Below are 17,833 nucleotides of genomic sequence, written 5' to 3' on the forward strand. Positions count from 1 at the left end.
TGGGAAATACTGCTGAGAGTAAGAAGGTGATGCTCAAGTTTCAGTTTCGAAACATTAATTTATTGAAGGGTGAAACAGTTGAAGAGATGACTACAAGGTTTAATCACTTAATTGCTGAGATGGACAAGATGGAATTGGAAGTTTCTGAGATGAATAAGATTGACACTATTAAGAGTGTACTACCAAGTTCTTATTCCACATTTTTAATGGTTCTGAAAGAAAATAACTATTTCTTGAATGAAGACTTGACTGCAATTGAATTCTTGCAAAAGATTGAAGCAAGGGAATACGATCTTAAGTGTCAGAAATCTTCCAAGGAAAGTCAAGATCCTGCTTTCTATGGTGGAAGTATGCCTCTAAGTTCAACTATCTCTCCAATAACTGATTTCCTTACTCAAGCTGCAAGTGAAAAAGAATCAGCTATCTTTAATGATCCAAGAGCATGTTTTTATACTGCCGGTAATTCAGGATCACCTGGTAGTTCTGGAAGTTCATCTATTACTAATCCATTTCCTTCACCACCTAGTGTCAACATGAAGGAAGCTGAACAGAATTTTGCTTTTCTAACAGCCTTTATGTCTTAATATGAAAACTTGGTGAGTAGTAAGATAGCCACAAGTGATCTAACTGATGAGGATTATGATCAGATTGATCCAGATTATTTGGAAATCATGGACTTAAAGTGGAACATGGCTATGATCGTCCGTAAAGTTAAAAGATTCATGCAAAGGACTGGCAAAGATCTTCCGGCCTTAAACAAGAAATTAGGATTTGACAAGTTAAAAGTGAAATGCTATAATTATCAAGAGTTTGGGCATTTTGCAAAGGAATGTGACAAACCAAAGAAGGAGTATACCGGTCCTCGTGGTCAACATCAAAATTCTTCTACACCACGAGGTAGTGATGCTGAAAAGAAACCATCTACTTCTGGGTCACAGGCAATGTTGGCAGATGGAAATGATTGGTCACAACGTTTACTATGTAATGACAATCAAGCAAATTTGGCTATGTTTGGGCAAACTAAAGACTGTCAAGATGCAAGTGAAAGTGAGCTGTCTTCTGATAATGATTCTGAATCTGATTCTGAGAATTCATGTGACAAGTCTCCAACTGTTTTTTCTTGCATGGCAAAGATCAATGAGGTTAGTCATTCTATCTCTGCTACTTCATATGTTAAAGTAACGTGTGTTGAATGTGAATCTAACAAACCCAAGTTAGAATCTTTAAATAATCATAATGATAATTTAGTGAGAGAAATTTCTTCTCTGAAGGATACTTATCGAAAATCTCTTGAATCTTAAATGAGATCTCGAGAAAAGATTGAAGCATTGTCGACAAGTAACCACGATCTCAAAGCTGAGTTATCTATGAAAATGACGATTAATGACCAAAAGTTTCAAGAAATTTTGAAACATAGATCAAAGATAACTAAACTTGAGAATGAGATTCTCGAGTTGAAGAACAAATTGGGAAAATTTCGAAATTCTTCTTTTCTGTTGAATGAAATTATTGAAGTGTCTGGAAAACAAAAGGATTAAAAGAAACGCATCGGTTTTTGTTGAAATTCCGCCACCTTTTCACAATGACTATAAAATTAATCCTTTTGCTAAACGAGAAGAAGAGGTAATTGTGAAAGAACCTGTGATTTCAGAAAATGCTAAACCTGTTAAATCTGAAACTGTTAAAACCCAATTTGCTTCTCCAAAACCTCATGTTGAAAGCAACAAAGTCTTTTTTGAGAATGTTGACAAAGTAATTATTGAGGATGTGTTTGAACCCGAGGTTATACACAAGAACAAGAACATTTCTAGTTCTAACCATATTCTTTGCGAGCCTCATGAATTTGAGGAAGTTGTCTATGGTTCACACAAGCCTCAAAATGAGCTCGATGGGAGAGATGAATTTATTTTTAGGGTTGCAAGTTCACCAGTCTACAAATGGGATCTTTATTCACCAGACCAAGTATGTGAACAATGTCTTGAGCCGATTCAAGATATCTGCCGGAAAAATCCCTTCTATTCCTCTCCCCGTGGGTCACAATTTATCACCGGATGAATTGGAGGATACCGTTGATCCTACCCTCTATCGTGCCATGATCGGTTCTTTAATGTATCGGACGGCTTCTCGCCCCGACATTATGTTTGCTGTTTGTCTTTGTGCTAGGTTTCAATCAAGTCTCAGAGTGACTCACCTAACTGCGGTTAAGTGAATACTTCAGTATCTGAATGGAAATCCAGACATCGGGTTGTGGTACCCTAAGGACGATAACTTTGAGCTTACTGCCTTCTCAGAATCGGACTATGGAGGTTGCAAGATCAACTTCAAATCAACGACTGCAGGATGTCAATTTTTAGGAAACCGGCTTGTTTCCTGGCAGTTTAAGAAGCAGACAACGGTGTCCACTTCTGCCGCTAAAGCTGAGTATGTTGCAGCCTCGAGTTGCTGTTCCCATGTTTTGTGGATACAACAACATCTTCGCGACTACGATTTGAAGTTTCTTACTACTCCTATTTTTATTGATAATTCTGCTGCAATTTCTATCACAAAGAATCCCATACCACATTCAAAAACAAAACATATCGAAATTCGATATCATTTTATACGGGATTGCTTTGAGAAGAAGTTGATTGACCTTGAGAAAGTACATACTGAATTTCAGAAAGCCGATCTGTTTACCAAAGCTTTTGACAAAACGCGTTTTCAATTTTTGCTTGGTTTAAATGGATTGAAGACCCTTGCTGATACCCTTAAACAAGGATGACTATCTTTATTTTCTGTCATTTTTTCTTTTAAAATTTGTTTTGGTTTTAGGGGGGTGAAAAACTAGAAAATACAAAAATATTGTGCTTTTTGTTTGTATAGATAAAACCCAAAAAAAATTTAAAATTTGAAACACCAAAAAGATTGTGATTTCAGTTTGTACAGAGAAAATCCGAAAATCCAAAAGGATTGTGAAGTTTGTTTTGTTTATAAGAAAATGAAAAAAGACAAAAAGATTGTGTTTTTAAAGTATGTATAGAGAAAAACAAAAGAGATTTTTGCATACGTTCGCTGAAAATTATGTCAATTATCTACATTTGATGGACATATACTTGTATATGTTTGGTCCTGATAGTTTCTTATGAACCTTCAGGATAGCCATTTACCTGATAATGGAAAGTAGTTGGGGCGTTTGGTATGCGTTTTTAGTTTATTATGTCGCTGAAAATTATGTCGGTTATTTAAGTTTTTGAAGCATGCTTGCATGTATTGGTCCTATTATTCACTTGTGAATTGATAGAACAGCCATTTATTTATAGTCTGAAGTTAACTGGGGAGATTAAATTTATCTTTATTTTGTTTTATGTTCCTCAAAATTTTGAGTTTTTGAAGCAAAAAGAGAAAATGATAGTACATTGATTAACTTGACTCCAAATCCAGCAAGAAGTAAGCTTAAAAGGTTGTGTGCTTAATTGCATTGGTGCATTGGTAGGTCTTAAAACAAACAAGTAGAGTAAAGTATGTGATATAAACCAAAAGAAACGCCAAATTGAAAGAGGTGTTAGTCTCTAGGAAAGTCTCGGTAAGGATGGCAGAAATGTAATAACATGTTATACTCAAGCCTTATACTTGTTTGATCACCCAAAAATAAAATAAAGCAAATAACAAGCTTTGAGGTTCTGGATATTGTGAGTCTTTATGCGGCTTAATCATCTGGGTATTCATATGCATGAATATTTTATTCGCTTTTAGAGCAAACCCAAAGTCATTAAACTTGATCACTGTTGTACCTCGTACAAATCCAAATTAATGACTTGATCAAAATCCGCTGTTAGTCATACATTGTTCCTCCCTTGTGTGCGTCTTAATACCATTAAGAAACGGACCCCATGGGATACAAGATATGTAAGCCAACAGATGGACTCGTGCATATTCACTCATAATAATGGAAAATCAATGCATTGCTCTTAAACTTCTATAAAAATCAAAATTTTGATCAACAATATAATGGTTTAAGTCAAGTTGGGGTGATATGGCAAAAATCAAATTAAGCTTGAACCTAGATTAGAGGCTGATAGTTTCTGATATACTGTGCTCTAATTGAACCATTAATCATATCACAAAAATACTTGAAAGTTTGTTATTAGATTTAAGTGGACAACAATACCAATGACCGACTTAACACCAGTCACAATATCGCTGAAATACAAAACTATGATGGAAGAGCAATTTGGTCAATATGATTCTCTGCTTAAACTCAACAAAAATCCAAAAATATGTACTGCTTTTGAAAAATCATACAAAAACACAAAAATATGTTACATTTTAAATTTTTGGATGATTTTCTGGTATATATTTTGTTTTATGTCAAAAATTTCAAAATATCAAAAAAAAATTGCTTTTTATCTTTTACATATTATTTAAATCATTTTTTTTAAAGTTGATTGATATACCAAGAGCAGTCACGCGCTCTGATATCAATTAAGATTATTTAAATTATTTTAAGTTATCAGTTTCAAAACATGAAACATTTTTAAAGTATTCGATTATCGAGATAAAGGTTCTCGGTAACTCATTTTAAGTTAAGGTTAACTATTTAAATTTATTAATTCCTTAATTTATTTTAGTATTTAAAATTAAATAATTTAATTTATGTTTAATTCGCTAATTATGGATAACGAATTAGGTTGTTTTTAACAACTACATTCTAGTTCGTTCACCTAATTCTCTTCCGCACTCTGTAACGAAACACAACCAGTTCGTTATGCATTTTTTAAAAATCAAGACACGAAATGAGACACGAATTAGACCTAATTCGTTATGCCATGTATTACGTTACCTTTAACGAATTGGTTGATTCGTTAATTCAAATTTCTAACGAAAATGTTTAATTCGTACATTGGGAAACGTGTAAGGACAGTGTATATAGGACGGCGTGTATACGAACCGTCCTATACATCGTCTTCTTCTTCCTTACACATGAAGTTACTCTGCTCAAATTTTTCCATATTTTTCGATCTTCGAAATTCAGACTTTTGAGTATACCATTGTGTTCATAAGGTAAAGATGATCACATCTTTATGATTTTCATCAAAAATGGCAAAGATTTGCTATGTTAATTATGAGAATTTGATATCAGGGTTTTAAGGTTTATAAAATCTTCATTATCTAATTAAATACCAAATTATAGTATTGTATTATGATATCACGGTAATCGGAATGGATTTCTGAGACCCTTGGTGACCTTTAATCATTGTTTGATTGATTGTTTGTTGGGTTAGTGATTGATTGTTGTTTTTCGAGTTGTTACGCTGTGTTCAAACCCTTAATAACCTAACTTATTTCATGATTTTGAACTTCAAATCGACTCCATTTGCTTTGCATTGGGTTTCCGAGATCTTTACGACTGTCGATTCGGTTGTTCAACGATAATTATGGAATAATCGATACTGGAATCATCCTGTTGACTTTCAGTGTTCTTAATTAATTTTTACTTTGACCAGGAGAGTCAAAGATTAAGTCAAATTTTGACCATTCGTTATATTTCGCGAATTGGAACTTTTCCATGTTCAATTCGTTAAAGTATTCACACGAACTAGGATAGCGATTTATCTTCATAACGAATCATATGGAAATTCGTTAAATCATAACGAATTGATTATTAATCCGTTCTCTTTCAATAAGTACTTCGCTAATTCTAATTCGTTTCTAATTTACTTGATAGCAACTTAGCTAATTCATTAGACACTTTGTAGCGAATCAGATTAGGTCCTTAACGAATGACATATTCAAAATTGATTATTTAAATTAAATTTTCATATTAGTTTAATTTTCTTATTTATGTTACAAGTAATAAATCTATAAATGTTTTGGTTATGATTATTGAATTTTACTGATTCTCGTTATCATTATCTTTAGACTTATGGCTGATGACATGGAACAACATCCGCCTGTTGATGAACCACAACAAGTTCAGGCTGCACAACAAGTTCAAGATGCTGATCAACCAGCTAAGGAAGTGCCTTTACTTCCTTATGACCCTCGGCATGATGTGTGTGCATTCGTTGATACAAACTTTCCCGATAAGGATGTCTTTGGTGGTATGCTGACATTTATACGCCGTTCTCGTATTCATTATGCTGTTACTGCTAATCCGGACATTAGATTCAGCATCGTTCGTCAATTCTGGAACACCGCTCAATATGTCAAAGCTAAGGACCATATAGCTGTTGTGGTTAATAACAAACCAGTTGTCGTCTCAGTTGACACAGTTCGAAGAGTGTTACAATTTGATGACACAATTGATGATCCGAGTGAATATGATAAAGAACTGATCAAGGGACTGTTTAGATGATTGTTTTATGCTAGCCGTCTTACTGAGTCTATGTATAACAAGGCATACTTGTATCCCCAATACAAGTATTTACTTCATGTTCTTATTCACTGCCTTGGTGGACGTAAGGGTGGGTTTGACGAATGCCGCGTTGCGTTACAATCGGCATTTGTTGCACTTGTTCTAAACAAACGTTACAATTTTTCTGAAATGATCTTTGATCATATGAAAGAAAATTGTATTCCTGGAAAACGACGCGTGAAATTCTTGATGTATCCGTGTTTCGTCCAATTGTTTGTCAATGATGCTATCAGGGATTTGGTGCTTGATCCGAATGATGAGAATGATAAGTTTAAATTGGATACTATGAAGGCAGATACAATGCGAAGAATGAAACTGTACCGTCAATCTCCTCCTCCCAGATTCAAGAGATTGATTGGTCATCCTGCTAATCCTGATTATGTATGTCCTCCCGAGGATCGCTGGATCCATGATGACTCGGATTCCCAGCGTGAGGGAGGAGAAGGTGGGAACGATGATGGTGATGATGGAGGTGATGGTGGCAATGGTGGAAATGGTGGTACCGGTGGTAATGGTGATGTAGCTCTTCGAGAACAACAAGCTGCAGTTGACGATGCGTTAGCTGCTACTATTGCAGCTCAACGAGAACGTAAACGAAAGGGTAAAGAGCTTGCTACTGAGAGTTCATCAAAGCGTCGAGTGTCAGCTGGGTCTGGCACCTCGTTTGGAGTTCAACCTCCTCAGTCGTCCACTTCTCAACGCTCGGCGGTGCCGCTTACTACTAGCACCCCGGAGCTTACTTTGACGACTACGCTTACGTCGGATCCACAGCTTGGTATGATTCCTCAATCTGTCTTATCTTCTATACCAAGGCCGACGACTGCTACCTCAGTGATTCCTCCTACACCAATGATGATGCCTCCACCTGATATTTCATTCTTGAGGCTCAGTCGGCCAATGGGTCCTGTTCAGCCTATTCCTTCTTCTTATTTTGCTTCACCGCACGATCAGCAAATGAGTATGGTATTAAGCCTCTTACATTTGTATGAAAATCAGATGTCTGCTGATCGTATGAATCAAGAACGTCTGATGGAGAACCAGAAGAAGCTGGTCAGCTATGTTTCTTTCTGTCAAAAGGAAACAAAAGCCCTTCGTGAGATTGTTGAGTCTCAGGGGGTGAAAATTAAAGAACAAGAGGAGCATATTCTGCAACTGACTTGCAAAGATGATGCGCTGAAAAAGCTTAAGAATGACGATGAGGATCCAGATGAGTCTGGTGCTGGTGGTGAGACTAAACAAACTCAAGACCCAGCTTCTGGTGCGGGTACGAGTTTTGTTGATGATTCAGGCAAGCAGATCATTGTTTATCATGACCATTCGGCAGCCAAACCGATTGAGATGATCGAGGCTGATACGGTTATTTTTATGTATGGTGAGGGGGTGATTAGGAGCATGGTGAATGCTGATGAGATAGTTGTGGGACAGTTTGTTGATAAATCACTGACACGAGAGCAGATTGCTATCTTGCTTGGTCTGAATGAAGACGAAATGACCGTGTTAGAAGCTGAGCCCGATGTTGAGGTAATTTATGATGATGAGATCTTAAATGATCCTACCGTTGAGATAAGTATGGGATTTATTTATGAGAATGAGGAGGTTGAGATGGAGGATGTGACTGCTAAGGATTATCCTGATATGTTTCAACACACCAATGTTGATCAGGGTGCTCCGGTATTTAGTGAATAAATGGTTAAAGAAGCAGAAGACCATCTTGAGAAGACGTTCAAGAGAAAGAATGTCGTTGAGACAAAAGTTAATCCTAGGGCTGACCCATCCTTGACTGACATTCATAGTTGGTTTTCCCATCAAGACAACAAGGTTGGTAAGATTATCAATACTCACAGGTACGTTGATAAAGAATCGCTAGAAGCTATCGCACGTGCCAAAACCAATCAAAAGACTACTTTCAAGGCCGTGTCGAAAGTTCAAGGTGATATCATTTCTTGGCTTTATGATTCTGAATTGAAAGTATGTATTGTTAAATGGGAGAAGGGCGTCTAGTACTACGAAAGGATGTCTGATCTTCTCTCATTACCGATATGGGATGTACATACTTTGGCATACCGTCCATTTATTAATCGGGGCAGGAATAAACATGCAAGTTGGTTTCATCAACATATGTTGTTTGAGGTGGACCACGGTTTCAAATTTTTTAAACCACAGATTCCCATCCGTAAGCGTCTCAATGAGATTGACCCAAGGACAGGTTGGAAGAAGTTGGTTCTTAAGGTTAAACAGCCAAAGACAATGAAGCGTGTGCCAGTGAAAATGATGAACCAACACATATGGTTATCTTTCAACCGCTGTTACTACGACAAGAAAACTGGCGAGGCCGTTATTATCTTGGGAAAGGGGTTGAAGACTGAGCAGATCAAGATCATCGACCCGATGTGGCTCATTAACTTAACCGAGACCGACAATGATGTGCTACACAAGAATAAGATATTATTCGAGTTCAATGAAGACTATGATCTGGCTATGCAGTTCCAAAGCGTTGTGCATGTATGTTATGAGAACGGAATTCATAGTTTTAGAGACTGGGATTCCAAGCTCTTAAAGTAAAGTAAAGTCAAATACAAAGAGCTCAAGACGAGGGGGTGTCTGTTAGTGCATGGTTTTGCGTCTCGAGTCTTTGTATTTATCGTTAACGTATTTGTCGTTTTGTTTAATGTAATAAACAGTTAATGTAGATTGTAGTTCGTTAATGTATTAGTCTAGTTTGCTAAGGATGTTTAGCGAACTATATCTAAGGTAATATCCCTCCTGATTCGTTAATGTTGTTTAACGAATCAGGGGGTTATTCGTTAAGTTATTTCCTTGTAATGTATGTAACGAAGTAAACTCTAGTTCGTTATGGAATGTTAACAAACTAGGTCTATCTTCTATATATAGTGACCTTTGTCACTGTTTAATTTAAGATTTGAGATTAACGTAACCAACCTCTGTCAAATCTCTCTCAAGCTTCATTCTAATTATTCAATCTAATATTATACATACAAATACTATAAACTAATACTAATATATAAACAATCAATACACATAATCTATAGTAACAATGAACTAGATCTGTTAAGTATTAATTGAGCCTTGGATCTGAGATCTAACAGGCTTTCTCATCGTGGAACTAACTAACTTGTTCACTTTAACCGTCTTCCTGTTATCCTCTACCATATTTCCAAGGTGAGTTTACATATCCACCTTTTTCACCTTTTAAATTTTGGGGGTGCATGTATACCCAATTTAAATTACTCATTTTTATTTACTTATCTATTCATAACACAATTCAATATATGTTTATGTGTGATTATTGGATGCTCTATGATAATGCTCTATGTGCTTAATTTTTTATTTTATGTTTGGTGGTTGGTATCTCATCTTCATCTACCCTCATCTAGTATGATCATACATTTACCCAAGTACTTTGATTTCGTATCAATAAGAACGGGTCCACATCTATTTAGTTGTTTACATTTTCATAGAAATTTTAATTCTGATCATTTACTTATGAATTGTGATTTACTTATATATATATAACTAAAACTTATGCGTTCTCACAACATTCGTATTGACAAACTCTATTTTCAAACATGTTACAGGTACAAGTAGTTGATATTATTCAAGTTCGAAGACAATAGTTTGACCTTAGGATATTATAAAACATACAAGAATATGATGTAATTGTTACAATTATTGAATTTGTGTACATGTTTAATTTTAATGAAATTAAATATTCATTGTCAGCTTTAATTACTATATTTTGAGCTACTGTCCAATCAATACCTTACGCCCCGGCGTATTCTGCCGCCTTTGGTCGGGGTGTGACACGGTGCCCCCGGACCCCTGTTCGTTGAGGGTTATATTAAACTAGAAATTCGATAAGGGTAGAGATAGTTAGATGATACGTGTAATTTTTATACAGTTAGTCGCGCCCATTTAAATAAAGGAGTTACCATTAACTCTGAGAGGAACTGAGTTCAGGTGAGTTTATAGCCCCATTACTCTGTATGTTTTCGAGGCTGTGTGCATACTCAGTGTGAATAGTTAATACAATTACCCTAAGTGGTAAGTGTATTGCTTATATGATTTTTGAGATAATGATTGAGGTCATGAATAAATGTTTGTCGGTACATGAACGATCTTCGGATATTGCACGTATCGCCAGGAAAGGTGAGTTTTACATAAGTTGCATGAATCATATATGAAAGATTAAGAATATGTATGAATGTATATAATAGAATGTATGTGTAGAGAAGCGTATGTATGGTTGTACTGAAAGAAGGGACCAGACCCTAATAATATCTGAGATAGAAGGGACCATACCTTAATAATATCTGAGATAGAGAAGAAAGGGACCAGACCATAATAGTATCTGAGATAGAGAAGAAAGGGACCAGACCCTACTAATATTTGAGATGCTAAAGATAGTTATGTATGTATTATGAAAGTATGAAAGTGTGATGGTATAAAAGAATGTATGAATGAATGTATGAGAGTATGAAAGAAAGAAAGAACGAAAGAAAGTATGTATGTACGAATGAAAGAAAGGTAACAGTCTAAGTATGTAATGTGTATCCTCGGATAAGTATATATGTAAGTATGTGAATGCCTTGTATGTTGCCTGATTAACTAGAAGTCACTCAGCGTAGCTAACTTTTAGTATGCACGCAGGTAAATAGACTAAGACAGCTGGCTTGAGGGGGATACATGGCAGGATTGAAGAGGCTGGCATCTGAAGATTTTTCATGATGTGTGATACTCCATTTTATGTTATGTTTTAAAAAGGACAAGTTATGAATGTTTGTAATGAATGGTTGACTTTTAATATTATTCCGCGAAAGTTTAAATTAAATATGATATTTAGAACTGTGTTTATGAGTAAATCCAACGCCAAAGTAGGGCACCGGGATCGGGGCCCTAAAATTTCCTAGTTATTTCATACTCTGTTTATATATTTTTTGTTCCGATTTATAACGCGAGTTAGACACCAGCCTGGTTGGCTGGTGCATTTGGTTTAGGCTACAAGAGGTGGCTGGGGGCGCGGGTTCGAACCCCTCCCCCCAGCCCGTTTTTAGTTCTTTTTTATATATTTACTTTAAACATATATTGATATATTTAGTAATTCAAATTATATTGTTAATATTATAAATATAATAATTAATCAATATTTTTATAAAACCGACATATTAACTAATCACTTTTCGAAACCTATGTTAAAACCATATATATATAAATATACGTGTGTGTATGTATGTATGTATGTATGTATATTAGATTATGAAAAGTTTTAATATTTAAAGAAAAAAAGGGTTTTGATTTATAGAAAGGGTTTAAAAATAGATTATATGTTTAAAATTTATCACGTTATTTAACATATTAAAATATCGTATAAATTCAAGTGTTTAATAAAATATTATGTTTTTATATTATTATTTATTATCTATTATCTTCTATTGTTGGGATCAAGAATTGATCAAGGAAGATTGGAATATTTTCAACCTCCTTAAGAAATAGCTAAGTATGGAATACGAGCAAACCAGTCACTTCGAGCAAGCCGAGAACTTATTCAAGCAAGGTATTTTACTTTCGAGCAAAGTTATCTTCTAAAATTATTCTAAGTGTTAGTTCAAGCAAACTACACTTCAACAAGCAAGGTTGTTATTTAGTCGAGCAAGGTTTGTTTCAGAGCAAACCCTTGACATAATGTAAGGCCCTGGTCCCGGTGCCCAACTTTGGGGTTGGATTTACTCATAAACACAGTTCTACAAATCAGAGTTAATTAAAACTTTCGCGGAATATAAATCTTTCATAAAACATTACATAATAATTTTTAACTTGTATTAAACAAACATCTTGTCTTTCAAAATTAAAAATATTAAACATAAACGTCATGAGTCTTCAGATGCCGGCCTCTTATTCTTCTGCCATGTGTCCCGCTCAGGCTAGCTGTCTCATTCTACTCACCTACCTGCATACTAAGAGTCAGCTACGCTGAGTGAGTTCTAGTTAATCATACAACATAGCACACATTTATAATTACATACTTTCGTACATACTTCATACTTTCGTTTATAACATACTTACTTAACTTCGTTCCTTATTTCTTTCATATACATGCATTACGTTTCAAAGAGCACTAAGCCCTATAACCTTCGCATATATTATTAGGGTATGCAACCCTGTATCATTCGCATATATTATTAGGGTATGCAACTATGTAACCTTCGAATATATTATTAGGGTATGTAACCCTGTAACCTTCGCATATATTATTAGGGTATGCAACCCCGTAACCTTCCACACATCCTATAATCATTCATAACTTTATATATGTACTTTCCTTAACAATGTGTGCAATATCCGAAGATCGTTCACGTACTATCAAGCATTCCCTCATAATATAAACATGCATTCCTTCCTTAACAATACGTGCAATATCCGAAGATCATTCACGTACTATCAAGAGCTCATTCATAATATAATCATAACTATCACATTCATCATCAAGACATACACTTACCGTCTAAGGTAAGTGTATTAACATTCACATTGAGTATGCACACAGCCCCGAAAACGTAACAAGGAAATGGGGCTAGAAACTCACCTGGATCCTGTTACGTTCCCCGTTAATCGTTATTCCTCTCTTTAACTGTGCTCGGCTAACTGTACATTAATCACATGTATCAATACTTGCCCTAATCACATCATTTGAGTTTCCTCAAATATGGCTAAGTCTGGTCAATTCTAATGGCTTTATACGGTATTGTATTCATAAGCATGATCTTGTATTAGAAAACAATTTACTTAGAATATAATTTTACCTTCAACACCCATGTATTCAAATACTTTGTATTTGAATATAATGTGTTCCTTTCTTTCTTTCCTTTTGTAATCAATCACCTAAATCCTTGGTTAATCTTTCTTTCTTTCTTTTATTTTCTGTTCAGTTAGAATACAATCTTGCATGCAATCCAGTGTATTCGAATACATGATGTAATTGAACCATTTGTGGTATTCAAGTGTATGCATGTATTCAGACCATCATTGTGTTCAAGTCCTTAAGTGTATTCGAATGAATACATTATATGTAAATCCTTGAATGTATTCGAATAGGTCATTACATACGAATACACTATGTATTCGGTACATAGTGTATGTGGGTCTTGCATGTAATCGATTTATACCATGCATGGGATCAAGCATAATGTATTCGAGTTCTTATATGTAATAGGGTTTTACATATGTAATAGAAGTTTATAATGTATTTGATATCATGCATGTATGCGAGTGCATGTATTGTATTCGATTGGCATAATGTAATCGAGTCTTTCCATGTATTCGAGTATGTTAATGTAATTGAATCCATATGTAATCTAGTGTATCCATTGTATGTGAACATGATGTAATTGATTAAGTTTATGTATTCGAGTCACATTGTAATCGAGTTTAATCAGTGTATTCGAGTTCATGAATTGTATTCGAGTAGGGACATGTAATCGAGTCCTAATGTAATCGAATTTGCCATTGTAATCGAGTTTAATCAGTGCATTCGAGTTCATGAATTGTATTCGAACAAGCTGATACAGTTTGGTCCTTTATTCTATTATCATTACACGTAATCATTTAAACCCCTATTATGGTCCTATATCATCCCATAACGCTTCCCCTTACCATTTTCGGCTAAGGCCTAGTCCGTTCACCCATAAAGCTTGAACCTTTATGAGCTAAAACGTTCAAAGGCTAGATCTAGGGTTTCTTTATGAGCCGTATACATACATGAGTTCGTTAAATCCATTTTAAACACCAAGTTTGTAAATTTATGAACCATCCACACCCGATCTACTCTAGGGTTAAGTCTCATGACAATCCGTTCATAAAAACACAACCTTTGAAGATAAGTAAAGTACCTTTACTCGTTTTTAGGCTACGGGTTAGCTTGGTTATGAACTATAATCTTGTATCTTGCTTGAATATCCAAGATTTACCAAGATTTAGGCTTGGTTTTGGTCTTGGATCTCTCTATCTTGGTCACGGCTAGCTTAGGGGTGCTTGTGTGTGTTTTAGAGTGTGTAGAGAATAAGGAAGATAGAAATGAGGGTTTTAGGGTTTTATGGAGGTTTAAGTGGGTATTTATACCCTCTCAAGCCCATGGACCAAAGGCCCATCCCATACCTTGTTCCATCTTTCCCACCCAAGTCCATACTCTTTATTTTATCAAATTCCTCAATTAAATATTAACACACATTTGAATAACGAGCATCATTTCCTTTTATTTATTAATATAAATTTTAGGATGTTACACATAACCAAGCTTAAACCAAGTATTTTGGTGGGTCGAGCAAGGTTCAATAAACAGGGATCTCAAGCACGCTTGAAGGAAGTTATGATTAAATTATTCTAAGGACTTCCACGAGCAAGGTTCAACCTCGAGCAAGCTACAGTGTCACCAGCACACTTAGTTTGTTTAAGTAAGTTAAAGACAAAAGGTTGAAGAGATCAAGAAGAACAGGTTTGCTCGTAGGATATTATCGAGCAAAGTTTGATATTATCATGAAGATTGAAGTCTGCTTGAAGAATATTTTCTAAGGAAAATATTCTAAGTAAAGCTTACTTGGAGAACTATTCCAAGCATACTTATGGTTACAAGGTATGCTCGACAAAGATGAAAGCTTACTCGAAGACCTTTTAACTTGTAAAATTGTGAATATGTTTGAATATGTTTTGTAACAATCATTAGGGTTTCTAGAAGGTGTCAGGTGTGCCTATTTAAAGAAAGTTTTAGGTCACAATTATCAAAGAGATGAGAGAGAGAGAAAGAGAAAGAGAGAGAGAGAGAGAGAGCACTTGAGCGAATATTGAGTGATTTGACAGCTGTCATACTTTCTTAGCAAATGGAATATTTCGTACAGAAAGTAGCCTCACAACTGACATTCCACCTAGAAACCCTAATAGATCTTCATTGTATTCTGAGATAATAGTAATGGAAATCTTTTGAGTGACTTGTGTGTGTTTGATATATATGTACTCTTATAGCAACACTTTGTATATCATTGATTCCGCCTTTGATGTTCATCGGGGTTTTCATACTAACATCCTTCGTAACCGGCTTGTCAACATTTCAGTTGTTGGTTACAAGATTGATAAGTGTTTGTTGAACGATCGATCCTGAAAAGTGGTATTAGATATTCGGTTTGCTCTTGTGAAGATCCTATTGTTGCTGATTGTGAAGTTTCTACTAATTATTTGTTGATTTTGATAAAGAAGATGATGAAGTCAGCTGAGTACTTTTAATTGGTCAGTGACATCAGCAGCTCTGTTCTTGTTTTTTTAGATCTACATTTTGTTAAGATTTAAAAGTGTTCTATTCTCATATATACTTTGTTTATTGTTTGTTTTGAGTCAAGATCTTGGTATTATCCATCTATTTCCATCAGATCTAAAGATTTTATCCTTAGATCTGGTCGTTTTTCAAAGTTTGTTAAGTTTTAAGCAATCTTTATTTCTAAAATTTTTCATAAATACCAAAAACATTTATATACAAATGGATGACCAAAAGGTTTCTACTAACAAGATTCCAAGATTGTTAGGTCAAAAAAACTACATCAAATGGAAAGTACTCTTTGAAGCTGTTGTGTGCTACAATGACACTGAAATATAGAACTCCATAAAAAATGGACCGTATGTTGCAACTGATGGTGCTAATAACAACCAAATGGTGGAGAGACAGATGAGGAAAAAGGACGAGAAGGCACTATTAATGTTGAAGCTAGGTCTGTCATGCGAAATCTTCACAAGTGTGACTCATCACACTACTGCTAAGGTAATGTTTGATGTTGTAGTTGAGATGTTTGAAGGAAACACTGAGCTGAAGGATATTAAGAAAGACAGATTGAAGCAATAGCTTGAAAGGTTCAGGTTTAAAGAAGGAGAGAGGATGAAATCTGTATTGCAAATGTTTGTTGCAACAGCCGATGAAATAAGAACTACTGATCTTGCAATCACTGATTTTGACCTAAACAAGAAGTTGCTCTCATCTCTATCTGATGAATGGTACACTGCTAGCAAATTTATTAAAGAGAAGGCAAACTTCCCAACCTTCAAGCTAGATGATGTGATATGTTTTCTGCAAGTAGCTGAGCATGAGATAATTGAAAATCACATGATAAAGGAAGAAAAACCAAGCTTTCAAGTTGCAAATGCTTTGTGCACCTATGGGAAACTTGTCAACAAAGAATCAACAACAAGTTCCTATCATTGAAGAACCAAGTGAATTTAATTCTGAGTGATGTGCTAAAAGTAGTTATAATATTAGTAACTAAAATTATACTAATCTAGACATTAAGTAATAATTCTAGAATCTTAACTTAACTAAAACTACTAACCGGCAAGTGAACCGGTCGACTCTAGTACAGCTAAGTAAGTCCGGATATCGAAACCACGAGACTCTTTAAATTACGTAACTAACTAACTAGACTCGACTTACGACACGACTATTTATTAATAACGTTTTAAGGGGGTTTTTAAACTAAATATTATTAAACTATAATTAAACCCTAATTAATTAAATAATAATAAACTATAATGATTACTTAACCCAAATTAATTAAAATATGAATAAGCTAATAGAATACTTAGATTAACTCAGATGATGAAGATAACTACCTAGGCTAAACTAGGAAACTTAAGTTATGGAACTGGGATCGTAAGATAAACCCTTGACAGAAACCCGAACAGGACCCTTGACCATCATGTAGACACCTATGGATTTCTAACAAGTTTTAAAGCACACCAGTTTTATGAATTAAACTTCCTTACGATTATTTAATAATTTATGTCTAAGTATCTTTATGACAAAATCCTACCTTATAGATAGCTAAGTAAACTCAATTGACATAATAGACTAAGTTAACAATCAAACATAGACGGACTCCTTACGAAGAACTAAATCTAGAAATCCTAACCAACAAAGATCTATTTATAACCTATCACCTTACAGCTTTCTAGGTTAGCAGCTCACTTTTATCTATTTAATTAGTTTTATTGTTTCTATGATCTTAATGCATATCAATCATAAACTAGTCAATAACACACAGTAAATGACCTAACAAAACCCTATCCTATGAAACAATCACCAACACTGCATTCTCGGGTTTAAAATACAAGGAAAATAGATGATGAGATTGGATGGAGGAAGAAAGGAAAAGAATTATATACTTAAAAGGCATTCTCAAATTAAAATAAAAGAAAAGAAAAGAAAGTGTTTATTACATTCTTGAGTTAGATTTGAAGGAAAAGATAGGAAAAAAATTTGTAACTTTACAATTATGTCCTTATAGCAACATGGAAAAGAGAATTATGATTGGGTAAATTGGTAATATGGTAATGAAATATAAACTTTCCTTCACAATCCGGCCATATTTGGCATGAAAGTTTTGAAGGAAA

The sequence above is a fragment of the Bidens hawaiensis genome, unplaced genomic scaffold (genome assembly GCF_021521415.1).
Source record: "Bidens hawaiensis isolate Kalapana, Puna unplaced genomic scaffold, B.hawaiensis_p1.1 tig00038549_1, whole genome shotgun sequence".
Lineage (NCBI taxonomy): Eukaryota > Viridiplantae > Streptophyta > Magnoliopsida > Asterales > Asteraceae > Bidens > Bidens hawaiensis.